The 27,782-nt window shown below is 48.4% G+C and overlaps 1 long non-coding RNA gene across 2 annotated transcripts in view; it reads right to left on the bottom strand.

Moving 5' to 3' along the window:
- Window positions 1-237: 237 nt before the first annotated feature.
- Window positions 238-27,782, bottom strand: part of LOC144221508 (uncharacterized) — a 37,943-nt gene continuing 10,398 nt past the window's right edge. Inside the window, exons 2-4 of one of the 2 annotated variants that reach the window (XR_013332095.1) lie at window positions 23,224-23,305; window positions 21,007-21,774; window positions 238-620 (exon numbers count right to left, since the gene is read on the bottom strand). This is a non-coding gene — a long non-coding RNA (uncharacterized LOC144221508). Of the gene's footprint in view, window positions 621-20,621; window positions 21,775-23,223; window positions 23,306-27,782 lie in introns of those variants that run through there. The other variant, XR_013332094.1, reaches the window with a different exon arrangement.

Raw genomic sequence — 27,782 nt, 5'->3', positions numbered from 1 at the left:
CTGCCCCTGAGTCCCAGGGTGACCGAGCAAGCCCCCTCCTCTCCAGCCTGCCGCTTCTCATCTGGAAAAGAAAACAGATGCCGCATTGCATATACCTTGGCCCTTCATTCCATGACCCCAAGGACCACAGCCCTTAAGTTGCCACAGCAGGGTCTGATGGCCAGAGCAGCCTGGTTGCTGTGCTTCACTACCCCCCATGGCACCCATTGGAGAAGCAGGGGCATCGGCTGCAGAATTCAACCTCAAACACCCATTTCATTGGTTTCCAGTATCATCTTTACCCTGCAGTGTCCCCCCAAAATTCTGACCCCCTTTGGCGACAGCAGCTGGGTTCAGCCTAGGAAAACTGCGCCACCTAGGGGCACAAGGCCTCCACTGCAGCTTGGTAGGAAGGAAGATTAGACCTAGGGGTTCCTTCTACCAGAGTGGGCCCCTGACCCTCTCTGTCCTCACTACCACCTTGAGAAGGGCAGGTCGGGAATTTCAAAGATGAAGGAACTGAGAAGGTCAAACAGCAACAACGTGGCAGAATCCAAACCGGAGCTCGGCCCTCCAGGTTCTAGCGCATTTTTCTGCCTTTTCCTCCCCTGTTCCAAGGTCGTCTCTTCGTGGAGCGATACCTAACACAGAAGAGATGAGTAAGTCTTCAACAACCACTGTTTAGCGGGGCAGAAATAATCTTAAATCGCTGCGAAATGTATTTTTTGCTTGTTTCAACAAGGATTTGGGGTGACATGGGGACTTGCTAGGGGCCGTGGAGTGGCCTTTAGCCGAAGCACCAGGGGCTGGGACAGACTGGGAGTCAAGTCCTGGCTCTGTCAAAGGCTCAGCTGGGCCATCCCAATCCCCCTCTGAGAGAAGTCTCTGAACTACCTAAAAAGCAGGATTGACTTTTTTTTAATGTTCATTTATAATTTTTTAAAAATATTTTTTATTTATTTCTAGGAGAGAGAGAGAGACAGCATGAGCAGGGGAGGGTCAGAGAGAGAGGAAGTGACAGACTCTGAAATTGGCTCCAGGCTCTGAGCTGGCAGTCAGCACAGAGCTCAACGCGGGGCTTGAACCCACGAACCGAGAGATCATGACCTAAGCGAAAGTCGGACGCTTAACTGACTAAGCCACCCAGGCGCCCCTATTTATAATTTTTGAGAGAGAGAGAGCAGGGAAGAGGAAGAGAGCAAGAAGGAGACACAGAATCTGAAGCAGGCTCCAGTCTGTCAGTACACAGCCCAGCGTGGGACTCAGACTCATAAACCTCGAGATCAGGACCTGAACTGAAGTCAGATGCTTAACCGCCTGAGCCGCCCAGGTGCCCCCAGGATTGACTTTTTTATACTGGGTTCTTGGGAGGATTAGCAACAAAGTATGAGAAACACCAGAATACATGGCCAGTCTCAGCCAGTGGGTCAGAGCAACCCTGTCCCTCTTGCATCCACAGAACCCACCACTGGCCTCGGGACCCANCCCCTCCCCCAGCTCCCCCTTCTCCACCCCCCACCTCACTTCCCCACACTACCACCAACCCCTTACCCTGGTCTCTTCCCTGTCCCTAAACATCCGGGTATGGTCTTTGCTGTTCCTCAGTTTGGAATGACATTGGCATCCCTGCCTTTGGGTTTTTATTCAAATGTCAGCTTCCAGAGGGGGTCTTCCCTCTGGAGAAATCTCAACACGCACCCTTGCTCCCCCCAACCCACACGATTTTGGCTTCTCTCCTTTCACATTGGTTACCACCTAACATGCTATCCCTAGGTACCTGGCTTTTCTGGTTTATTGTCTCTCTCCTGCTCCATGTGCTCACCGCTGAGTTCCTGGCATGTAATGTGCGGCTGACGATTCAAATACTACTTTTCAAAAGAAAGCAAAACCCAGAGCACCAACGCCCAAGGCCCCTCGGCAGCTCAGAACATAATGAACACATACGAGACTTTTGTGTCTATAAGATGGTCTCCAGTGACGTTTCGAGCGTTGTCCCCAGCATGCTGTGAGGAGCCGGGGAAGTGGCGGCTGCGCCTACACTGAGGATCAGGAAGCGGAGACCCTGCGGGAGGGTGGGCTTGTTCTGGGTCACACAGCCTGGGAAAAGTAGAGCCGGGGACCCCGTCTCCGGGCCCTGAGGCTGCAGAGTTGTCTCCTGCACACGTTTCGGCGGCTCCCATAGAGCGGGGAACCTGGAAGTGCTTACACTAGAGCACTTGCTTGAAGGATTGTTCTTAGCATAAGCACAGCACTTAAGAAGCCACCCAGCCAGCTTCCAGAGGGCCATCCCAAGGGAAGAGCAGAGGCTTTCTCAACATGCGTGAAAGCCCATTGGGCACCGGCTCTACAGCGAGGCCGTGAGACCAGCCCGGGGCAGAGAAAGCCCGACTGCTCAAGCCAGGGTGGCTGGCTTCCTAGAGCAGAAGCCACTTCTGGCAGGGGACTCAGGGGAGTGGATGGGTCTGGAGGCCAGCAGTCAGGTGTCCAGGAGGGAAGCACTGGAACCGGGCACGGGGATCCCGGGCTGGAACCCCAACTCCTCTGGGGACTTGCTGCACGATGGTGGCCTTGCCCCCATCGGGTCCAGCTTTCCAGAAGCCTCTCACGTGTTCTGTGCCACCCATGCTCACCTTGGGCACCGCCTGCAGCACACTGCCCTGATGCGTCAGCCTCCCTCTCTCTCTAAGCCAGAGGTTCTTAACTGGGGGTAGGGAGTGTTCCCCCAACAGTATATTCGGCAATGTCTGGAGACTAGTTTGGTTGTCACGATTGAGGGGATGTTACTAGCAACTAGCAGGGAGAGGCCAGTGATGTTGCTACACGCCCCCCTCTAAAGCACAGCCTCCCTAGAGAATCATCCGGCCCCAAGTGTTAGGAGAGCTAAGGTAGACAAACCTTGCTCTAGACTGAGTTCTCAGAGGGGTAAGAAATGTCAGATTCTTCTCGGCACACCCAGTGCGCAGCACGGCACGTATAGGCTGCCCATTTGCTGCCCGGTGAGGGCTGAACCAGAGACCTCTGTGTCCCTCTACCCTGCAGGTGCTCCCCGTCCCCACCTTCTCATTGGCAAGGCCGATGGAACTGGGGTTGGAGGTCAGGAGGAGGCCCCAGGAGAAGGGGGTCAGTTCACAGGTTCCCAGTCCCCCAGCTCTGCCCAAGTCACACCTGTCTCAGAGCCAGCACTGGGCGTTAGAGTCAGACCAGCTCAGGTTTAAGTCTTCGCTTCCTACACACTCCCTGTGCCTCTGGGGTAGTCACCTGCCCCCTCTCCCTCGCCTGGAAACTGGGAGCATAGTCCAGCCCCTGCAGGACTTTTGTGAATATGTGCAAAGTGCTAGACTGGCATGAAGAGAGACTTCCTGTTGAAGGTGACACGTTGGCTGGTTTCAGTTGGCAGAATCATGAGTTTCAAGAGCCCCACTAGAAAGGACACTTCCTGGAGAAGCTCTGCTCACCATGGCCCCAGAACAGCTATGACCATCGAGGTTACCAGTGGAGCAGGATCAGGCCCGCATCGACCACAAGCCAGCCCCAACATGATGACTGGAGATGATGTGCAGGTACAGAAGCAGCCCTTTGAGAGCAGGGCCATGTCTATGGTGTTCAAGGGCACATGCCTGGTGCTCCCCATCATATGGTGTCTGGCGCCTCGTGGAACAGATGCATATTCATGTTGCTCCTAATGGAGCCCCTACTGTGTCCGGGCCCTGTCCTGGCCTTGTATGCGATCCCATTTCATCTCCTTAACAGCCCTGTCAGAAGGGACTATACCCCACGTTCACAGAGGAGCTGTGGTCCACAGGTGTAGCACCATGCCCAGGGTCACATAGCTCACAGGTGGCATCCCTGGGATTTGAGCTCAGGTCAATCTCTAACCAAAGCCCACCACCTTTCCACCAAACCACCCTACATCCCCTCTTTCCAGGGATCAGAAGCTCTTTTGAGAAGCAATTCCTCCAGCCCAAAGGGACTCCATGTTGCCCTGTGGAAGGAAACCAGGAGCCAGCTAGCATTCTTCCTCTTCCGTCCCCACCCCCAGTCCTAGCCAGTATGGGGGAGTCCCTGGAGCGGGGAGAGGCTTCAGCAAGCACCTGTCACCGCTCTGGGAATAGCCTCTAGAATCGAGGTCTAGGAACTTGCCCTTCCCATCAGCAACCTCTGAACCCTATTCCAGAAGCTCTGGGATGCGCATAACAATGTGTTCAAGCTCTGCACCTCCATCTGACACTTCCTAGCCTGCCTCCTGCTGATGTCTTTAAACACCTAGCGTTCCACCTCCCAGGACAACGTGCTCTTGCTAGAAGCTGCTGGCACCCTCAGGCCTCTGTGTCTGTGTTCATGCTGCTCCCTCTACCTGGGAATGCCTTTCCTGGTCTTATTGGCCAAGCAAATTCTTCTCAATCTGGGCTGGCTTATCCAAAAGACATAGCATGCATTGGGCTGCAGGCCTGAAACACTTTTAGGGACCCATGAAAATGTTTTCATTTCTTTTCAAATCAGAAAAAAATATAAACTTTCAAGTCAAAGAAAGTGTCTTAATATGTAATGTTAATAATTTGCCTTTACGCTAGTGTGGTTGCAAAATATACTTTTTTTCATGTATATTTCTGGATTTTTTAAAAAATATACTTGGGGCACGTGGGCGGCTCAGTCAGTGAAGGGTCTCACTTTGACTCAGGTCACGATCTCACAGCTCATGGGTTCAAGCCCCACATCAGGCTCTGCACTGGCAGCATGGAGCCTGCTTGGGATTCTGTCTCCCTCCCTCTCTCTCTCCCTCTCTCTCTCTCTCTCTCTCTGCCCCTTCCCAACTCGCGCTGTCTCAGCCTCTCTCAAAGTAAATAAATAAACTTTAAATATACTTTAAAATTCCCTCCGTGTGCATCATCTGTGCATCTAATCTTAACAATGTACACGTGCGTGCATGCATTTGTGCGTGCATGTGTGTGTGTGTGTGCGCGCGCGTAGGAAGGGGCCCATAAAGGCAAAAGTGTCTAGGACCACAAAAATCATAATATAGGCCTGTCCTCCACCTTCAAGCCCAGCTGTTGAGTCACTTCCACTAAGAAATTGTACCATGAGTGCACCCCAAACAGAACTGTCTTCCCTCTATGTCCCCTCTATCTGTTTGCCCTGCTTAGCAGCTGGTACTATAATCGTTTGCTAACCTATTCTTCCATGAGATGGTGAGCTGCCTAAGGGAAGGGGCAGGCACATCGTAGGGACTCGGCGAAGGTTACCAATTCAGTTGAGTTCCTTCGATACCAGCAAGGAACACAGGCTTCCCTTCCTTGGGTCCCAGACAACGTAGCAGGTCTCTAAGCACGTGCTCATTCAGATAGGACCATTACCTTCAGGACACTGTCCTAGGCAGCAGTGAAGAAAACTTTTCCGGTACTGCCCCCGTAGGGCTTACATCTGACAGCCCCTCCCCTGCCAGTCTCTGTCCCCCAACCTCTGCCATCATTTCCCCGCTCTCCCCACAGGGCTTCCTGTGGGCAGAGGGGCAAGGAGAGAAAACACTGATACCGCAGCCCCCCGACCCGCACCTGCCCCAGCCCCTCAGGCCCCACCACCTTTCCCCAAGGACTGTGTCCCTCCTTCTGGGCCCTCCTGGAAGGTTACTACCCCAGCTCCTGTGTGCTCATTAATTTCATGCTCTGCCTCCTGAGAGACTGACCTACTTTCTGCTCTTTCCCCACGTGGCTGCCCAGTAGCGCTGCGTCCCTCCACACCTGGGGCTGGGTTTCCCTCAGCCTCTCCCCCTCCCTGCAGCCGGGTGTCCCCTCCGGGAGGCCCCAAGCCTCCTTACCCCCACCCCAGAGCAAAGCCGTCCCACCCGGGGGAAGGCGGGAGCTGGGGGTCTATTGCACAGACAGCCTTGGATTCAGCTCTCAGCTCTGTCCCTCCCAGGCTCAGGGTCCTGAGCCTCCTCTTGTTTCCTCCTCTACATGCGAATCCACGCGGCAGGGCAGGGCGGCTGTGACAAGACAGCAGCTGTAAGTGGACGCGCATCACAAGAGCAGATTCAAACCTAGCGTTTGTCCCAGCCCCCTCCACAGACCCCTGCGCCAGCCCCCTCCGCAGACCCCCGTCCCAGATGGAATTCCATCCACTCTTTGTAAAGGCGCCCGGTACATCCCCCTCTGCTGGCAGAGGCGCCCCAGGCTTCCTGGCCAAACCCCTCTCTCTGCCCCCAGCCTCCATGGAGGCCAAGCCGGCTGTGCTCCCTGGCCTCCCCACCCCCCACGCTCCCCCCCCACACTGAGGCCTGTATTTCTTCATACTCCACTCAGGAGCAGATTTGAGGCAGGGCTTTTAATTGGTAATCCTCATTTGGCATTCATCACAGAGACTTACATCTGGGCCCTTCTGGGAGAGCCCCGATGTCAAGAATCCTGCCTTCCCATTCCCATGACCGCACAGTGGAATAATACGCCTAATGGCTAACATTCACCGTGGGCCGCTCCGGACAGGCCCTGCTCTCCGGGCTCGACAGGAGCGCACTTCGTTACTCCTCACCATGCTTCTGTGAAGTAGGTGTGTCTGTTTTGCAATTGAGGGCACTGAGGCTCGGGGTTGGGAAGAAACTTGCCCAGGGTGGTGGAGCTGGGATTAGAACCAAGGCAGACGGGCCCCAGAGCCCAGCCCGAAGCCATTACCGGAGCAGCCGGACCGCACACTGTTGCTTGCACTCTGAGCAGGCTTAAAAATCCCTTAGTCGAAACAATGTCCCCCAGACACCGCATGTGACTTTGCATTCGGCAGATGAGACTGACGGTCCTCTCTCTCGGGTTCTGTTCTCTCAGGGAGGAGTTAATGACAGAGTTGAAGCTTCTAGAACTCTGTGCTCTTTCTAGCACACTGGGATGGACAGGGAGCTGTGGGTTCCGGGAATACGTCTGGAAGCCCAGTGCCCAGGCGGCCAGACCACATGGTGGCCCTGCGTGAAGGGTGTGTGCTGAGTGCATGGGGGAGACAGGCCCATCTAATCCACTTCGAGGCTGTAAGGATGGCCAAGGGCACTGCATCAGGGGGGTGGGGCCATCCCCGGCTTCAGAAGTATAGTACAAAGATGAAGATGTCAGGCAGGACCTGCCCAGTCTGCTGCAGACTCGCTGTAAAAACACATGGGAGGGGGGCACTTGGTGGCCCAGTCAGTTAAGCGTCGACTTTGGCTTCGGTCACAATCTTGAGACTTGTGGGTTCGAGCCCTGTGTCAGGCTCTGTGCTGACAGCTTAGAGCCTGGAGACTGCTTCAGATTCTGTGTCTCCCTCGCTCGCTGCCTCTCCCCAACTTGCACTCTGTCTCTCCCTCTCTCTGTCTCTCAAAAATAAATAAACACTAAAAAAAAAAACAAAAAAACAAAACCCAGGGGAGGAGGAGGGCAGGGACGGGGCAGCCACCACCCGGCCCAGCAGCAGGGACCTGAGCTCAGAGGAAGGTGCCTGGACAAGGGACCGCCCTCCCCGTGGAGGGGGGATGCTCTATAACACCGCTTGTGTGGAGGGCTATAGAAGTGACTTTTTATCCAGCAGGCTTCATTTAGTGTTAATAATGCATATTTGTTTCTCATAATAAAGACAAAACGTGCTTATTGTCAACATTAAGAAAAAAATTAAAAGTCACCTATAATCCCTCAATCTAGAAACAACAACTGTTAGCACTTTGGTGCCTTTTCTCTATGCCATTTTTCCATACTTAGGTGTTTTCACGCCAGGGGGATTCTAACAGTATACCAGGCATACTTTCCCATTCTGAAAACTCTCCAAGCCAAGATTTTTAGTGACTTTTAAATGTTTGATGTTACAGGACGTCTCACACTGTGTTTAACTGTTCCCTTCTTGTTGGTATTTAGGTTATTTTCTATCAACCCCATTTCAAAACTGCAATGGCCATTGAAGCAAAAAGCCATACTTCCCAGTCGTATAAGGACTGACATCGTAAATGAATGAATAGGGTCGATCCAGACTTTCAAGGCTCTGAATAGCCAGAGCGGGGGGAGTTTGGCCGTGCCGCTGCGGTCGCCAGTGGTGTGGAGGGTCCCGAGCTGACCATCAGAATGCCACTTGGACTCTTCTAAGGCAGGTGCTGCCGTCAAACCTTGGCCTTCTCGCGGGCTGGGAAAGGGGCACTCCTGTCGCCCAGGACTGGCCTAGGGGACAAAGCACCGCAAGAACCCCGGGGAACTTGCCAACCAAGCTTCCCCGGTGGTGCAGGGCTGAAAGAGGCACTCGCTCTACTTTTCACAACATTCAAAGGCAGAACTGTCAAAAGCTGGCCCCCAAATGCTCATATTATGTGGGAGAAAGTCTTGGGGAGAAAATGAGGAAGGAGGGGAATTATGCAATTGAAAACATGTACGAATCCAGACAGAATAATGAAGCACAGACACAAGATTTTGCACTCAATGGAAATTGCATTTAGCCATGTTTTGTGGTTTGAGAAAAAGAGAGAGACTGACTCAGAGAGACAGATGGAGACACACGGGGCGAGGAGAAAAAGAGGGGGAAAAAAGAAAAGAGGGCTGCAGAGAGTCCCAGCAGCCAGCTGGAGTCCCACAGAGGGAGGAGCGGGGGAGCAGGGCCCGGGGCCCCCGGCTTTGTCTTCTCCCTGGCTCTCCTCTCCTGACTTTGCACCTGGGGCCCGCACAGGGCCTGGGGCCTAAAGCAGGCCTCACCTGGGCAAGAAGGACATCAGGAACCCCCACCCCCACCCCAATCTGAGGGCTTGCGATTTTTTTCCCTATGTTTTTCTGTATATTTTCCTTAAGCTCAAGTTTTTAAAAAACTGACCCACCCCCTTACTAGAATATTCCTTAACCATAAAAAGGAACCAGCTGTTGATACAGGCAACAACCCGGACGGCGATCGAGGGCATGATCGTGAGTGAAAGAAGTCAATCTCAGAAGGTTGCATACTGTATGATTCCGTGTATACAACCTTCTAGGCATGAAACAAATTATAGAACTGGGAGAAGAGTAGTGATTGCCAGGAGTTAGGGAGGGCGGGAAGGAAGTCCGTGGGTGTGGGGATCAAGGACAGCATGAGGGGGTTCTGGGATGATAGGATGTTCTGTATCTTGTTTCAGTGGCGGTTACACAAACCTATACATGTGATAAAATGACACAGAACTACACACACACGTTGTATGAATGTGGATTTCCTGCGTTTGATACGGTACCATTAGGGGAAACTGGGTGAAGGGTCATGGACCTCTCTGTACTATTTTGGCAACTTCCTATGTATCTATAATTATTTTAAAATGAACAGTTACCTCCCCCCAAAGTTAGCAAAGAGCAGACTGCATATTTTACTTCTAATCAGAAAAGATATCCCTAAATGTTAAGTGCCACACAGGTAAGAGCTAACATTTGTGGCAATGTGTCATCACCTAAGGGTGATCCACCTAGACATTCTTGCTTAAGCAGAAACCCTCCCTGAGAAAAGGCGGCCAAATAGAGACCGCCTGCAGGATTTGGAGAGAACGTGGTGGAGAGAGCAGGGCCCTCTGCCTCTTCTTGGCTATCTTTACATCTCTGGGCCCAGATATCTCATCTGTAAAATGGATCTCAGTACAGATGAAAAGGACAGCACTTGTGAGGAACACAGCACTCAGTAAATATGAATTCTCTTCCTTCTTCAAGGCAGCCACCAGCAATGACAGGCGGACTGGCCTATAGGACCCTGCCTTCACCTACTGGGGTCAGGAAGGGAGGTGAGCAGTGAAAAGGCCCTTAGGAGAATCCAATATATGCCACCAATCATGCTACAAAAACTCCGATGTGTTGCCAATCATGCTATAAGCCCTACTCAAGTTGGGAGAAAAAAATACCCATTTTTTTCCCCAAGAAGGTCTTCCTGGAATTATAATTATCTCTTAGAGTAAATTTTAAGGGCATCACAAATGAGATAGCAGTGGAGAAAAATGTTATCACTTTAAAACACAGACCAAACCAGTAATTCTATTAGTATTCTTAAATTGTAAAAGATGGGGGCACTGGGGTGGCTAAGTCAACTGAGCATCCGACTTCAGCTCATGTCATGATCTAGTGGTTGGTGAGTTCGAGCCCCATGTTGGGCTCTGTGGTGACAGCTCAGAGCCTGGAGCCTACTTCAGATTCTGTGTCTCCCTCCCTCTCTGCCCCTCCTCCATTCACATTCTGTCTGTCTGTCTCTCTCTATCAAAATTAAATAAATATTTAAACAAAAATGTTTAATTGTAAAAGATGAAGTCTTACCATCAATGGTAACTGTGAGACACGACAGATCATGCAGGTTTTGGGGGACAGTAGTACTGGCAGGGGGGAATCACCTCTTCAGAAAGGGTCACACAGGTGGGTGAACATGGGTGGGGTAGACTGAGGGGGCTGAGTTCTGGGGAGCAGGGGGAGGCCCCTCATAGCCTGGACTCTGAGATCTGCTGGTGGAGGCTCTCAGCACCACCGGGATCAAGTCCAATCCTTTCATTCACAGGTGAGACCTCAAGAAGGTGAACTGTGCACTCCATTTTCAGGGTGGCAGCGTGGGATATGCATTTGGAAACACGTCAGCGTGGGGAGCAAGGCCAGCTTCAGAACAGTAAGAACATTTTAGCAACACTTTTCAAGGTACAGATGCTTTTGTGGAGCTGTCTCCCTTGCTGCTCCCAGAACCCTCCCTCTTGCTTCAAGACTCCCTCCATCCAGTGCAAGGTCACGTCCAGTGCAAGGTCAGCCGTCCACCGCTTGAGCTCCTCCAGTGACAGCAGCCCACGCCTTGTTGGACAGCTCCTGTCGTCAGAGAGCTCTCCCCGCCAGCCAGGTGTGATGTCTCTGACCCAGCCAATCGACCCCATACACAGCCTGTCATTCCGCCATTTGAATTCCATTCCTGTACATTTTAAAGATGAAAACATCTTTATGAGTCCCTTGTTGAAATTCAAATATGGCCACGAACACCTGAAGCCCCGCGTCAGCGAAGACCTTTGAGGTGGAGCGCTGGCAGGAAGCCCTGTGATGGAGTGACTTGGGAGAGTCAGGGAGCAATGAACCCGGGGGCCGGGAGGCGCTTTATTCGGGGGCGGGAGGCTCTTTGGGTCCTCCGGGGCCTGCGTCTCCTCAGAAAAGGAGACAGAAGCATCCAGGAGGGCAGATTCCTTCCTTTCCCATATCTGCATGCCTGGCTGCTGGAAACAGGCAGGCTGTCCCCACTCTGGGGAGATCCAAGGGGTCCAGAAACTTCTGGTCAAGATGGCACTTTGTGTTCTGAATCCCACCTCCATGTACTAAACCATAGCAAGGATTTAAAAATAACAACAACGGATAAATTCAAAATGGGAAAAGCCATGCTCAAATCCAGGACACATGTTTTCATGGATCAGAAATGGAATACTCATGTAAAGGCCTTGATCGAATTGAAACTAGGGATGTGTGTGCAGAGCAGGGACGGCAGTGAGGAATTTGACTCCCTTGGGGCGTGGGGGGCGTGAGGAGCCCCACTGAGGCCTGAGTCCACTCAGGTTCAGCGCCTAGATGTGTGAAACCCCCTCCAGCATCACACGGCAAGAGCTTTGAGGCATCAGCATGAAACCTGGCTCTGGGTGAGGTCCCAGGAGGCCGGGGTGCCTTTGCAGTAGCTTTTATGTTTTCTCTTTATCCTTGATACGCTGCAGTTTCACTACAGTGTGGCTGGGTGTGAATTTACTTGTATTTGCTCTGTTCAGCATTGAGTATGCACTTTGAATGTGAGCTCTCATGTCTGTCTTTAATTCTGGAAAATTCTCAGCTCTTATTTCTTTAATCTTGCTTTTTCTTCACTCCTTGGAAGTGCTCTCCTGGAACCTCTATATGCCATTCTGTCAACCTATACTCCATGTTTCTTAACTGCTTGGGGCACAAAATGCTAGTTGTTCCCCATGTCTATTTCCCCCCTTTTCCTTAGAAATAGAATCTCTGACTTTTAGTTAGGCACGTGGCCACTTGGAATAAAGACTATACTTTTCTGTCTTCCCTTTCCCTACATATGGATAAATAACCGAGTTCTGCACAATGGATATTGGCATCAGTCTTATGGAACTTCCTTGGAATGTCTTTAAAGCAAGGGAATGTGCTATTTGACTTGTCTTTCTTCCTGCTATCTGCAAAATGCACAGGATGGCTGGAGCTGCTGGAGTCATCTCAGACCATAAAGTAGAATTGAAATAGAAGGGGGCACCAGGGCAGCTCAGTTGGTTAAGCATCCGACTTCAGCTCCAGTCATGATCTCGAGGTCTGTGAGCTCAAGCCCCACATTGGGCTCTGTGCTAACAGCTCGGAGCCTGGAGCCTGCTTTGGATTCTGTGTCTCTCTCCTTCTCCCCCTCCCCAGCTCGCTCTCTGTCTCTTTCGAAAATAAACATTTAAAATATGCTGAATTCTAAAAACATAAAATACAAATAAAGAATTGAGATAGAAGGAGCCTGGGTCTCAATGACTTAATGAGGTTGCCCTAAACTTCCTAATGATGAACCACTATGAGAGAGAAATGAATTTGTATCTTGTGTAAGCCATGGTTATTTTTCTGTCTGTCTTAATTTGGGATTCCCCAAAACAGATCCTGAGACAAGGATCTGAATGCAAATACAGTAAAACCTTGGACGACAAGTAACTTGTTCTGTGGGTGTTCCTCAAGACGAGCAAACATTTCTAATCAACTTTAATTTGAGGGGCGCCTGAGTGGCTCGGTTGCTTAAGCGTCTGACTTCGGCTCAGGTCATGATCTCACGGTTTGTGGTTTGAGCCCCACGTTGGGCTCTGTGCTGACAGCTAGCTCAGAGCCTGGAGCCTGCTTCATATTCTGTGTCTCCCTCTCTCTCTCTGACCCTCCCCTGCTCACGCTGTCTCTCTCAGAAATAAATAAAACATTAAAGAAAATGTAACAAAAAAAGATTATAACTTGATAACTGAGCAATGTCTTATGAGTAGTACGTGGTGCCAAATGTCACATGATCACAACTGAGCCAATGGTTTTCCTTCTCTCTCACTGCAGGATTGTGGGCGACTGTCAGTGCTCTGTCACATTTCCACAAAATCCTCAAAAGGAGGCAAAAGCAAGTGCCATTCGATAGGTTCCTTGTGAAAGTTGCATGAAAAGAAAAAGATTCCAATGAGCCAGTAGATAGCAGTGATTCTGTTAGTGCTAGTGAAAGTCATCCTACACAATAATCTCTCTCGTCTCCTTCACACCAGTCATGAAGGTTGTCAAAGTAAGTGCAGGTTAATTTGCTTATTTTTCTTTCTGCTTTTGTATTTTCTTTATTATTTTGTATCATATTACAGTGCTGTAATCATTTTTATATAAATATTTTCGGGTTGTGGAACGAATCATCTGCATTTCTGTTATTTCTTATGGGGAAATTCGCTTTGATATATAAGTGCTTTGGATTACAAGCATGTTTCTGGAATGAACCATGCCTGCAAATTAAAGTTTTACTGTAGTTTACTTGGGGAATGATGCCAGGGAGCACAGTGAAGAAGTGGGGAAATGAGGCAAGAAAGAGACAAAGGATTTGATCAGGAGCAGTTCCTGTTGGGGGTGACTGAGACTCTATCCCACTGTGGGAAACAGGCTGCATAATTGTCCCATCCAGGGGCAAGGAAGGTGGAGCATTTGCCCATGAACTAATGTCCCCGATTGCTTGAGGGTCTTTCCTGGGGCTAACTCCCCCGTATACTGCCCCCAGTATCAAGTTTAGCATGTTTCTGCAGCCAGAGAATGCCCTCACATGGCCGTGCAGGAAGTTGTTGTCCTGTGCAGAGCTGACTTCAGGTGAGTGCTGGGATCAGCCAGGGGAAAGTGAGCAGCCATCAATGCTATCTGCATCCTCTCTGTTGCCTTACAGCCTCTCTGACTTCCCCACTGCTCTTTATCTCTTGTCGCATCCTGGGTAAGATCCCTCATTCTCTCTTCCAAATCATTAATTCTATCTTCTACCATGTCCAATCCAGATGTATTGTCCCCTCTGTTTATTTCGAGGACTCTATTTCTCATCTCCAGAGTTTATAATGGTTTCCACTTCTGCCTGTGCTAAATTTACAATTTGTTATTTGGAGAGCTTCAACATTGATTTTGAAGTCGTTTTTAGATAATGATATAATTTTGCTTTTGTCTATAGTGAAGTCATTCTGCCAGCTGCTGATTTTGTTGGCTTTACCAGCCTCAGCTTTCCTCATGGATTTTGGGATTTTAGTTTGTAGGCTTTTCTTAAGTGGGATCAATTTTTCTGTACATAACCACCTTGCCTCGTGGTTTGATGCTTTCTCCCCAGACCTTGGGGGCCTCATCCAGCACCAGGTTGCACACTGATGCCTCAAGGCTCTCATCCTGTGATGCTGGTGGGGTTTCACAGGCCCAGTCACTGAACTTGAGTGGGGTTTAGCCCTGGCCTCATGTGGGGCTCCTTCCATGTAAATGAAAGACAGTTACTCATTTATTAATTCAATAAACATTTATAGAGTGCATTCTTTGGGCCCTGCCTTTTCTAGGGGGGTGGGAATACAATAATGGCCTAGACAAATAAGTATTAAAAAGTCTATCATTTATTAACAGTTAGTGATGGGTGCCCATAGAGAAACATAAAGCAGAGTAAGGGAGTAAAAGTGATGGAGGTCAGGAATTCATATATATTAAGTAAGTTGTTCAGGGAAGGCCTCTCAGTAACATTTGAGCAGAGAACTGGTCCAGCAAGTTATTCACAGATGTGGGAAAGAACATCCCAAACAGAGAGAAACGCAAGTGCAAAGGCCCTGAGGTGAAGTGTGCTTGCTACATTCAAGAAACAGCAAGAAGTTCAGGGATCCAGCAGAGTGAGCAGGGGGAGAGGGATAAGCAGTCTTCTTGAGAAGTAGTCTAGGGCCATTCCTACATATAGGGCCTTGGCACAGCAGTGTGCTGGAGCCAACTCAGACTGGCCCTGGAGCATTACTGTTCAGTGACGTCATGTTGGAAGCTTGAAATTGGCCTTGGAGGGAGAATGCACACTACATTTAGCAAATGCTACAAATCAGGGCTCCCTACCCCTGAGAGCCTTTCGTTAAGTATTTACCAGCACACCACTGCTTGTAGGCTTGGTGAGAAATTTGTTCTAATTGGCATAAGAAGCCATTGGAGGGTTTCGAATGGGGGAATAATGTGATGTAGTTTTATTTTAATAAAATCACTTGGAGAACAGGCTGTAAGGGGGTAAGCTATTGCAGCAGACCAGGAGAAACGGGATGGGAACTTATGCAGAAAGATCACAGGGGAGGTAAGCAGTTGTAATTCTGTTTTCTATTTTCTGGTATCAGCTCGGCCCAACATCCTGTTTAGCGTGTCAATAAAGTGAGATTCCACTGGCTGGTAGCAACATATTTTCCTAGAAAGAGGATGGGCTTTGCGATCAGTGGGGCTGGATTCAAATCCCAGATCCACTCCTTAATAGTATCCCTCGGGGAAATTATTTAATTTCTCTGAGTCATGGTGCTTTATGCGTAAAATTGAGAGAATATATGACAGAGTGGTTGTTAAAGAGTGAGAAATTCCTATTTATCCTTCTTTCCTGGGGCACAGCACCCTCCCCCTCAGCACAGCACCCATTGTCCTTCTCTCTGTTGGCCAATGTCCCAGCAGCAACAAGAAGGAAAATGGGTCCCTGGGTTCTCTACTACCTGCTGGGTTCTCCCAGTTCCCAAGTGGGCCACCAGTGCCACCTAGTGTCGTGTCTGGTTCCTGCAGGCCAGCCTTTTCCATAGGATCTCTTCATCGTGCATTAGCTCAAGGTTAAAGACTCCTTTGCCAGATGGAGCCAACAGCCAGTTAATTGTCCTAACAATCATTGTCTGGCCTGACAAGGAAGCCTGCTCTCTGCTGTCCCCCATCCCCTCCTTACATGTTAGTCTTGCTTCCATATCTAGATTGTGAAGGGCAGGTCCTGTGTCTTCAGAATCCATTCCTATTTCTTGAGCAATTACTTTGTGCTCAGCACTCTACTTTAATCCTTAAGGTATTTATGTCTTTGTTCTTTATCTGGAGAAATTGAGGCTGAGACATAAATTGGCTTGCTTAAGGTCCCTGAGTAAGCAACCGAGGTTGCTTCTCTCTGCAAGGCCAAGGTGTTTTTTTTTTTCCCCACAAAAGCATCCAGCACAAGTTGGGCAACCAGAAGATGCCCAGGGGTCATTTTAATTGTTTGGCTCTTTTATTAAAGGTTTTTTTTTTTAAATGTTTTATTTATTTCTAGGAGAGAGAGAGAGAGCATGAGCAGGGGAGGGTCAAAGAGAGAGGGAGTCACAGACTGAAACAGGCTCCAGGCTCTGAGCTGGCAGTCAGCACAGAGCCCGACGCGGGGCTCGAACCCACGAACAGCAAGATCATGACCTAAGCAAAAGTCAGACGCTTAACCGACTAAGCCACCCAGGCGCCCCCTAAAGGTTTATTTTTGAGAGCGAGCGAGCACAAGTGGGGGAGGGGCAGAGAGACGGAGACTGAGGATCCAAAGCAGGCTCTGCACTGACAGCAGTGAGCCCATTGTGGGGCTTGAACTCATGAACCATGAGATCATGACCTGAGCCGAAGTCAGACACTCAAGTGACTGAAGCACCCAGGAGCTCCCATCGTCCCTTTTAAAGTAGTGAAGCAAAGAGAGCATCGAACAGGAATCAGGAGACCCACAGGTTCAAAGTCTGCCATAAAAAGCTTACTGAGTCACCTCGGGCAGATCAAGGCCCCTCTGTGGTCTTCAGCATCCCCATGATTATTATATGTAAGCAATGAATCATGGGAATCTATCCCCAAAAATACACTGCATGTTAGCCAACTTGACAATAAATTATATTTAAAAAGTAAACTATAATAAAGAAATGGATTGGACTAGATGGTCCGGCAGCCTCCCTCCAGTCCTGACCTTCAACACTGGGAGGGTTGAGAAGACTGGTTAACATCCGGGCACTGAGGCCACTGCCTGTGGGAGACCCAGCTCCGCCGCTTGGTGGTCTCAATAGTTGTGAGGTCGTGGGCAAGTCCCGTATTCCAGCCTCCACCTCCTTGTGTGCAGAGTGAGGATAACGAGACTGCTCACCCCTGCCTCAGGCTGTTGAGTTATTTATTAGACCCTCTCCAACAGTGCTTGGTACAGAATAGGTGGTAAATTCCTGTTCTTGTTTTTTTTTTTTAAACAAAAAAATACTGATCCTACCTGCTACTGAGTTCCTTTTGTTAAACCATGGAGCCAGATCACATGAAAGCAAGTCCTGTGCATTGCAAACAGGGGTTTCCATTGTTTAACTCCTGCTGCCCCCTCCCACATTCACACCTGCCGCCCCAGATAAGGCACCACTAGAGGTCACACATCTGACAGACAGTTTCCTCGTAAGATCACGTGGATTACAACTTAAACAAACCCTAAGCGCTTAGGACAAAATGAGGCCCCAGGACCATCGATGTACCCTAAATCCCATCATTCAAGATAGCTTGAAACCTGGAGATCTGCATCCTAAACAAGGGCACTCTGGGCTTCAGTTTCCTAAGGAGGAACTGGGGGGTGGATGAGCTGAATATTTCGTAAGTTCCCTATTACGGGCCAGGCATTGTGATAGGTTTTCTCATAGCTAAATCAGAAAATAGTGTGCATTGACCAAGGGACACAGTACCCTTGCCCTCTCAGCCGGATCATCGTGTGACGGGAGTGGGGCTGGGCAGTGGAATGGTATGCCCTCTCTATCCCATTCGTTGCAATCTCCTCCTGAACAGGCAGGTGGGGAGGCTGAGAGCTCGCTCTGTGACAGGACAAATTCCCTTCCCCGAACACACAGGCCTCTGGACCACTGCCCAATAGAACTTTCTGAGATGATAGAAGTATTCAAAATCTATGCCATCCAATACAGTGACCACCAGCCACAGATGCCTTTTAGGTGCTTGAATTATAGTGAGTGCAATGAAGGAACTGAATTTTAAATTTAATTTTAATGAATTTAAATTGAAATAGTGCCTGTGGCTAGCATACGGGACAGAGCAGCTTTACAACTATATGGCCTACAGGCATCTTCCTGGAGAGATGAGGAGGTAATTGAGACACAGGGAGACTAAGTGATTTGCTTTAAAGGAATCCAGTGACTCCATGGTAGGGCTGAAACCAGAACCTAAGTTTTTTCTTATTCTAGGACCAGTTATTCCTATATCACCACTGCATACTCGGGGGCTTCTGCCATGGTTTTCAATGGTTTCATGACCTCCTACAGGTTAAGTCACCCATGACTGCAATGCTCTTCTGCCCCACATCGCTGTCTGCATCGTAAACTCCCACCCATTCTTCAAGATTCAATGCCAACACCATGACCTTCTCTCCATCCCTAGCCATTCCCATCTTCCTGCAGCGTTTTGTCTACTTTAGCTTCTAGAGCACTCATAGCGTGATTGGCTATTTATTTGTCTCCTCACTTGACTAGAATTCCCTAGAGGCATTTATTCTTCTGTCTCCAGAATCTAGCAAAGGAGACTGACCAACAAACATGTGTGGAATCAACATGCTGAATGGACTACAACTGGCAGCCTTCAAATAAAAACACCTTTCTTAGAAGATTAGGAGGTGGAATCAGGATGCCTGGGTTCTTTTTTTTTTGAAATTTTTAATTGTTTATTTATTTTTGATAGAGACAGAGTGTAAGTGGGGGAAGGGGCAGAGAGAGAGAGGGAGACACAGAATCTGAAGCACGCTCCAGGCTCTGAGCTGTCAGCAACACCGGATGGGGGCCCGAACTCACAACTGGGAGATCATGACCTAAGCCAAAGTTGGACGCTTAACCCAGGATGCCTGGGCTCTGTTTGTGATGTGCTCAGTTGCTACGTGACTGTGCATAAACATTGCCCCCTCTCTGGGCCTCAGGGGGGCAGACCTGGTCATTTCTAAGACAGGACACAGCCCCCCTCCAAGTGTGAGCAGGGCTGGGGTGTTGCAGGAAGCTGTGGTGGGGGGTGGCTCCAGACTGTGGCAGGAACAGCTGGAAATGAGGGTTGGTGTCACTGAGACTGAGGGCTGCCAGGAGACGCCCCCACATCAGCAGCTGCCACTGGGCCACTGGGCTGGGAGAGTACAGGAGCCCTAGACATGGAGGAGAGAGGGCTGGGACGGCAGCAGAGGTTGGAATCATACAAACCAGAAAGAGGAGAAAGACGGAGCAAAATGCTGATTGTAGGAAATCAGTTTCTGGTCAGCCTCCCATCCATCCATTCATTCATTTCACACATCCACTCAATATTTATTCATTGATTTCCTGAACTCAGGGGCTCTTAGATCATTAGAGAGGTTGAGGCCCAAAGTCCGGAGATGACTGATTCCAGGCCATATGAGGAGTTACCGGAAGGTCTGGGACAAACAGCCCAAGTGCCTGCCTTCTTTGTTATGTCAAACCGCTGTGCAACTGACAGCCAGTTGTGCATCTGATAGCCTGCCCAGCACTCCCTCTGCGTTGTCGCCTCCTCGGCAGGGGACCCGGAAAGCCCAGCAGTCCTGCCCAGAACAGCGATCCCTTTCAGGTAACAAAACCGGACGAGGGTGGCCCTCGGCCATCTCAGAGCCTCGCTCCTCATGGAGCGAGTTCTGAATTCAATTCTCCAGAGACTCTTTTTTTTCTCTTTCTTTCTTTCTTTCTTTTTTTCTTTTCTTTTTTTTTTTCTGGATGAACTTAGAAAGTCACTCATCTTTCAGAGTCTGTTTCCTCATCCTTAAAATGGAGGTAATTATCCCTCACAGGATTATGTGGTGAGGTTTAAATTAGAATATATGTGTGATCACGCATAAAAGGCATTGGCAGCTGTTTTGCAAATAAATAAGACTAGACGTAAAATAGCAGCCCCAGCAGTGGCTGGCCGGCCTGGTACTCACAGCTGGGCCACAGCGTTCTCCAGGTGACCATAAGCAAGTTCACGGGACATTAACACTAGACAAGGTCACAGTATCGTGACATGGCAGTACAAAAATATACCACTCCACAATGACGCTTGAATACAGACAAAAACAAGAACACTGTGCAAAATCGTGAAAATGACTGATATCCTCTTTCCTCGGGAACATGAGTGATGAGGCGGTTTCTTTACCAATTATAGACCTAGTTCTCTTCCATTCGTCCCTGTCTTAGATAACAAGACACCTAATCACTGGACTGCCTCCGCCTTCTGCTAGCACCTAAGGAGAGCAAGCTCCTGCTTACAACCAGCTCCTATCAGCACCCTCTGTCACACCCCAAGCTGCCACAAGGGGCGCCATGTCCTTCAAGCAGCAAGTAATAGAACCGCAACTTTGACTACAGGTGTGTTCCTAGTGGTCTTTTGCTATGGGGCATTAACAAAGACTTAAATAATAGGAGTTCAGCCCCCATGATAGAATAGAGGAGGAACACACACACACACACACACACACACACCATGTATGTATACATATATACATATGCACATACATTGTACATATTTAAACTTTTTGTCTGAAGGATCTTTCCTTCAAATCATACAGTACAAGTGACTTACGACTCTGTTTATAAATGAAATTGGCCATTTGGTCTAACAAGGCTCTGATAAAATTCAGAAAATAACCATCATAGGCAAGGAATGGAGACACAGAAGTTAATATTTATGGAAATTTTACCATGTGCCAGACTTTATCTCATTTAGTCCTTATGGCCATTCTGTGGGGGTAGGTACAGCGTTATTCCCTGCAGTTTCCAGACAGGGAAACTGAGGCTTGCAGAAGCTCAGTAAATGTTTGGCCAGGATTTGAAGCCCATGCTCCCTACACCCAACCAGTGAGCTCCTGTACCCACCCCCCCAAGGGAAAAGGGATGAGCAGAGCTGGGCCTACTTTGTCTCCCTATCTGGCAACCAGGCCCCCAAAATCTGGCTTTTCTCAACCCACAGACCCACAGTCAGGCCTAATAATTAGTCATACATAAAGCATAATCCATTAGGGATCAGAAGCCCTCCATGCATTGTCATTTTATTAGTGGGGAAACTGAGGCCCAGGGAAGTAAGTCCCCTCCCTTACCTGGGCTTCCTCAAGCGGTTGCCATAGGGATGATGCCACGTGTCTCCTCCCAACTCAGTTTTCAGTGACATCCCTTCGGTAGCTTGGTATCGTCTGTGGTATGAGTATTTACACCATGGATATTGGCAAATGCTATAAAAACAGGGTTTTTGTTTGTTTTTTACTCCTGCTGAAGAGAGCCAGTGAAAACACTTACCAGCACACCACCAGCATCCTCCTTTCCATAAGGAAAAGGACTGTCAACATTAGTGGGAATCTCTTTTGGAACAGCTCCCACCAGAGTGCAAGAAAACCAAACCTCGACCTGGCTTGGCTGTGGTTTTATCACTAATATCCATATGCCTTGTCATTTTCCTATGTCAGAATAATCTGAAGGTCTTGATGAAAATAATTTCTGGACACCACTGGATCAGGCGCTCTGGAGGGAGGGCTCTGGAATCTGCATTTCAACAGGTCTCCTCAGGTGATTTCTTGGTTCCTGAGCTTGAGTACCGCAGCTCAATATCCACGTTACCATATCACATGATGCCTCAGGCACAGAGGGCAGAGTTTAGGCCCACAAAAATATGCAGTTCGGTCTCTGTTCTTGAATGTTCACCACGTGCCAGCTGAGGGCGCCTGAGCACAGTCATCTTCCGGCTTCTTTCCCCCTGTCTCTGAGATGATGTAGAGAGCTCATGGGTGTATTGACCCTGGAATCAGGCAGAATTCCACCATGTGGCCTCCCAGAGACTTCCACATAAGTTTGCCAGGAAGTTCCGGTAGAATCTATTAATACATAGAAAATGTATAGCTAAGTGTTTTAATTATCCAAACAATCTGAAGCAGAAGAATTGAGTTACAGTAATGGATATGGTCTCCACTAGATGTGTGATCTAAGGCAAGTCCCTTAATGTCTCTGGTGTTTATAAGACTCAAATGAAATAACACTGGGAAAACAGACTCATTCATACAGTGCTAGAGATACATTTATCTCCTTAGCTCCCTCACCTTTGCAGGTGCACATGGGACTGTCTCCCTCACCAGTGAGCACCTCGGAGAGAGCCCTGGGCTTACCCATCTGTGTGTGTCCCACACATAATAAGTATTTCCTAAAGGTCTGGGATTGAATATGAAGGTATGACCTGCACATAGTTATAAGCACATAAAACCTCCCAGACACAGATGCACGTAGATATTGATATGCAATTGTTCATAGAGAGATGACATTGCATTATAAATAGAGTACAGGGCTTGAGGTCAGGAGTTTCAGGTACTATGGTGGGAAACCGTATCTACCACTGCATAATAAATTATCACAAATTTAGGGGCTTAAAACAACACATATTTATGATCTCACAGATCCTATGAAGCAGGAATCCAATGGTAGCTTCGTTGAGCTCTTTGCCTAGAGTCCCACCATCTGCAGTCAAGGAGTTAACCAGGGCTGCCATTTCATCTGAGGCTCAACCGGGGAAGGATCTGTTCCCACACTCACTCATTAACTGAATTCAGTTCCTTGCAGCTGTAACACCGAGAGCTTCATTTTCTTGTTGATTGTCAGTCAGAGGCTGCCCTCAGCAACTAGACTTGCCTGCAGTTCCTTGCCACGTGGGCCTCCCAACGTAGGCATCCTACAAGATGATGGCTTGCTTCTTCAAAGCCAACCAGGGACTCAGAGAGAGACTCCAGTGAGATGGCTGCTACAGTTTTTAAGTCATGTGATGATGTAGCCACTTATGGGATAAGGTCTATTCCATCCATTCCATCACTTTTGTTATATCCCATCCATTAGAAGCAAGTCCCAGACCCTGCCCGCACACAAGCGGAAGGAATGACACAAAGCCATGAATGCCAGCAGATCCATCCACCATAGGAATTCAGATGAACCTCATGAAGGATCTTCCTTGTAAAGCTGGCAGGTGGCAGAAGTCTGAGAAAACTTCTAACCATTTCACGTTCCATAGCAGAAAATGGAAGCCCAGAGGGACTGTCACCAATAAGTATACAGCAGGATCAAGCTGGAATCTAGACCCCCTGACTTCCAATGTCCACTCTACCTCTTCTCTCCCTGCTTATTGTCAGGACTTTGGAGCAACAGACAAAAATTTATGATGCTTTGAAGAGGTAGCTCAGTGGACATTGGAATGCTGTGGAACACCTACAGAATAAATCCAAATTCTTAGCATGACATTCAAGATCTTTGGACTCCCTGGACCAATAAAGCTCTCGTCTCACCTTTACTACCTCCCCCTGGTATGTTCCATCGCAGAGAACTATTTGCAGCTTTTCTACCAGGAATGCCTTTCTCTTTCTATGCCTAGAAGACAAACAAACAAACAGACAGATAATGAAAACGTAAACCTAGAGTGCCAGCTCAAATGCCACCTTCTCTGTGAAACCCTCCTTAGTCCTTGTAGACAGAATTAACCACTCCCTCCAATCTGCTCTCTTAGGAGCACCCCTTTGCATAGGTATGAAAGTTGTTTTTGAGTTCTGTTTCTCCTGTGAAACTAGGACCATAAAGCAGGGTTCTTAGAAAGATGTGAAACTAATGTGTTTAAAACAAGTCTATCCTGCCAGCTGGCCTTGCCAAGAGACCACCACAGCCTCTCCCGCTGAAATGCCACCAAGGCTAATGAGAGTATTTATTTCAAAATAGGTGTCTCCAGAAACTCAATGCAAGTCAAGAAAAGGCTGGCTAGATCCCCACCCAATTACATTCTCCTCAGTAGTTCTCTTCGCACTGTGCTCCCGATGGGTAAATCTTCACTGACTGATTGTCATTCAACAGTTGTACTTGATGTATACCAAAGGCCAGGCCTATTCTAAGAGTTCAGGCTACAGAGACAAATAAGACAAGCAAAGGACATGGAAAACCTAAAGCACATGGGCTTTAGAATCAAACGAATTTGATTCATATCAGCTCTATGACCTTAAGCAAGTAATTTAACTTCTCTGACCTTGGTTTCCACAGCTAAACAGGGGATAACATCGTATACTTCTTAAGCATTGCTGTGTGGATGACATGAGAGCATATATATGCCTGGCACAGGGCAGGTGCTGTGCCCCTGACCCATCTCCAGAGAATCACTAGTCACATGGCAATACTTCTCGTCTGCTATGATGAATGCATCATAGGAAGATGAATGCTGGGAGGAAGGAGTGAATGGAGGTACTCATTCTATTGTGTGGAAAAGGAGGGAGGGGTGCCTGGCTGGCTCAGTGATTCCAGCTCAGGTCATGATCTCACAGTTTGTGAGACTGAGCCTGTGCGGGGCTCTGCGCTGTCAGCACACCGCTCGCTTGGGATTCTCCCTCTCCCTCTCTTTCTCTCTGCCCCTCCCCACTCGTGCATGCTCTCTCTCTCTCAAAATAAATAAATCAACTTAAAAAGGGGGAGGAAGAGGCTTCAAACAGGATGAACAGGAATGGCCAGGAGGACATTCCAGGCAGAAGGAACAGCAAGCACAAAACCAGGCTGTCTTGATATCCAGTCTTCATTTTGTCTGCTTCCAGATTAGGCAGCATCTAGACCCTGAAGTTAACAGAGAGGTAAGACAGCATCTTCCTTCTGTGACAGATGACTGACATTTTATTTCTTTGCCATACCGGAGAAAGTACCTTCTCTCTCAACCAGAAATAAGAAATAATCCAATTTGCGGCTAACTTAATGCTGAGAATTGAAATGCACTGAATTCTAAAGTTCTGATTCTAAGAAGAATGTCGAATGAGTCTTACTCCCAGTGCATGCAATACAATTTTACAATATATTTTATGGACTGTGATGCCATTAAATTGAGACGTATTAGAACCTGTGCGTGATAGAGTTGCTGTGGGAACTCTTAGAACCTTCTAACATTTGACACCCATAATTGCATGACCTTAATATCTTATACTCCCAGAATCATAGAATGTTAGCTATGGAAGACCCCACTGAAGTTCAACCTCCACATCTTATTGATGGAGAAAGCGGGGCAAAGACATGGAGACTGAAACTGCGTTAAGACCATGAGGCAAAATCCTTAATTTCTGACACTGGCTTCTAAATGTCAAGTCCAGTGATCTTTCTCCTACACGATGGTTACCTACTCCTGAAGGACTGTTTAGGGTGGGTCTTTTCAAAGTGTATATACTTCAGTGTGTTTCAAAAAGGTTTCATTTCCATTGGGTCCAAATGGCTGTTTTTAACAAAGTCAGTACTAAAAGGTTTTATTAAACCTTAGGCTCTTGATCATATCCTTAGTGCTTAGGCCCTGAAGGTGATAGAATCTTAAAGGAGAAAGGGATTTTTGAGGTTTATCTTGTTGTCTCCTCTTCCACCAGAGAAATAGTCTTCTTGGTTTTTTTTTTAAATTTTTTAAATGTTTATTTATTTTTGAGAGAGACAGACACACACACACACACACACACACAGAATCTGAAATAGCCTCCAGGCTCTGAGTTGTCAGCACAGAGCCCGATGTGGGGCTCGAACTCACAGACTGCGAGATCATGACCTGAGCCAAAGTCAGACACTCAACCGACTGAGCCACCCAGGCACCCAGAGAAACAGCCTTCTTGAGCATTTCCTGTAATATTTTCATTTCTCCTAAGGGAATTTATCCTGTTGTGTGGCCAGGACTCCATGTTTCAGTGAGAAGAACTCTGTTTCTCTGTCTTCTCTGCCCAGTAAGAGAAAAAGAAGGAAGGAAAGGGTGCTGAGCACCATTTGGGCACCAGGCACATGTAAGGTGCTTAAATATATCACCTCATTTAGTTCTTAAAACAGCTGTCTAAAGTAGATGTGATCATCCCAATATATGAATGGGGAGAAAAACACTCAGTGAGTTTAAATAATGGGCTCAAGTTCATCCACAGTAAGTGGAAGATTCAAGCCCAAGTGTAATTCTCTGGAATGTCCCGTCTCCCCTGACTTTTGTCCCTCCTCCATAAAGCCTTTCAGCACGCCGCACTACAACATCCTTCCATAATAAACATCCCCTGCTTAAAGGCCTTCGATGGCTCTTCAGTACCCACTCAAGATAAATTGTCCGAGCTCTTTAGCTTAATACCCAAGGACCTTCACAATCTGGTTTGAGTCAGACTTTGCAGGCTCGCTTCCCTCCACTCTGCCAGCGTGTCCAAGGTTTTCCTCGAAGGTGCCTTCCTCCCTGCACGTGCCGCACTCACTACCTGTGTACCCTTCCCTTCTTCCTCTACCTAAAGTTCCACTCAGATGTCCCTTCCCTGGTGAGGCCTTCCAGGCTCTCTGCAGAATTCATTCTTCTCTGCTTTCCCCCAGCACCTCGTACACACCCCATCACACTGTTCTGGGCCTGCAGAGATGGGGACTTTGTGTTCAAAGTCCAACTGGTAACTTTAGCTCATTTATGTCAACTGCAGTCAAGTTTTATTTTTGTTTTTGTTCTTTTTCTAGTTATAACCAGTTAGTAACAGGCTTAAGAGCAACTGAGGACAGAAAGAACCAGTACCTTCAGAAGACTGTGGAACCACAGCACAGAGAAAAGACAGGTTGGATTAATGACCAACTTCCTAACAATAACGGCCTTTATCTGGGAGCCCAGACAGAGCCTGGAATTTCTCAGCCACGCAGCTTCCTGGAACCATTTTTATTTGCTATTTTACAGAAGGAAAAAGAAAAGAAGTGTCTTAACAGACAGTGAGATTGGAGTTCGGCACTCCTCTGCAAAGCCCTGAGACCACCAGAATCTGAGTGGCCAGTCTAGTCGGGGAGCTGTGAGTTACAGAGGGGGCAGTAAGAAGGCTGCCCTTCTGGTCTATGGCCTTGGCCTGTGAGGCCCCCACTGCACACATCGTTCCATAAATATCTCCTGAGAACTCCTGTGATCCAGGTATGGTGTGAGGTGCTGGGCAGGTAAGGAAGAATGCAGTCAGTTCCAACCTTCTGGAGCTTATCATCAGGGAAGACAGGCACAGAAGCCAATGTGCATACAAGGTAGTAAGTATAATGAAGGAAGAATGTGCCCAGGCCACTAGGGGAGCAGGGGGAGGGGCATTTAACCTGTCCTGGGTGAGGGTGGAAGACAAGGGATCAGGGAAAACTGTAGCTGAACTGACGAGCAGGAGTGAAACAGGTGAGGTAGGAGGAGGAGACACAAGAAAGAAGTTCCAGGCATGAGCAGAAGCAGATGCATAAAGTTCCCATAAAGTGTGGAAAAAAACTACAAACAGTTTGGTGTTTAATTGCACTTCAAGAGGCTGGGGAGGTAGCCAGGATTATTATGTGTATGTTGCGTGTTAGGCACTGTGCTAAAACACTCACATACAAACACATTATTTCAGATGACTAACTCATGGTGTGATCTTGAGTGAGTGAATGCACTTCCCTGGGCCTCACTAGTAAAATGAAGACACGATGAATTCCAAGGTGCCGTCTAATCTCAGCTCTGACATTATCTGAGGGGATGGCATTCTAATCTATGGTCTGTCTACCATGTTTACAGAAAGGCTGGTCAGGTTAATGGACCATCACGGCCCTGCTTTCCCAAGCTACAGGCAGCGTATTCAGTAGGAAGTGAATTCTGTCGGTCTTGAAAACATTTACCAAAACATCTAATTGTGCAAGATTCAGAAAAGGCACAGATTAAACTTGCTGTCTGGCAGGGTGGACTATGATAAATGCCATCGGGTCAGGTGGTGAGCTCTGGGGAGCTCAGGGTTGGGAGAGATCAGAGCCAACGTGGGAGAATGGACCAAGGCTTCCTGGAGGAGAAGGCATTTGTGATGGGACCGGGGGTGCACAGAATGTCAGGGAAGAGGCTGAGCAGAGGCAT

Source organism: Crocuta crocuta, unplaced genomic scaffold, assembly GCF_008692635.1.
Source record: "Crocuta crocuta isolate KB4526 unplaced genomic scaffold, BGI_CrCroc_1.0 scaffold367, whole genome shotgun sequence".
NCBI lineage: Eukaryota > Metazoa > Chordata > Mammalia > Carnivora > Hyaenidae > Crocuta > Crocuta crocuta.
The sequence above is the reverse complement of the archived record's forward strand: the minus strand, read 5'-3'. Positions and strand labels throughout refer to the sequence as shown.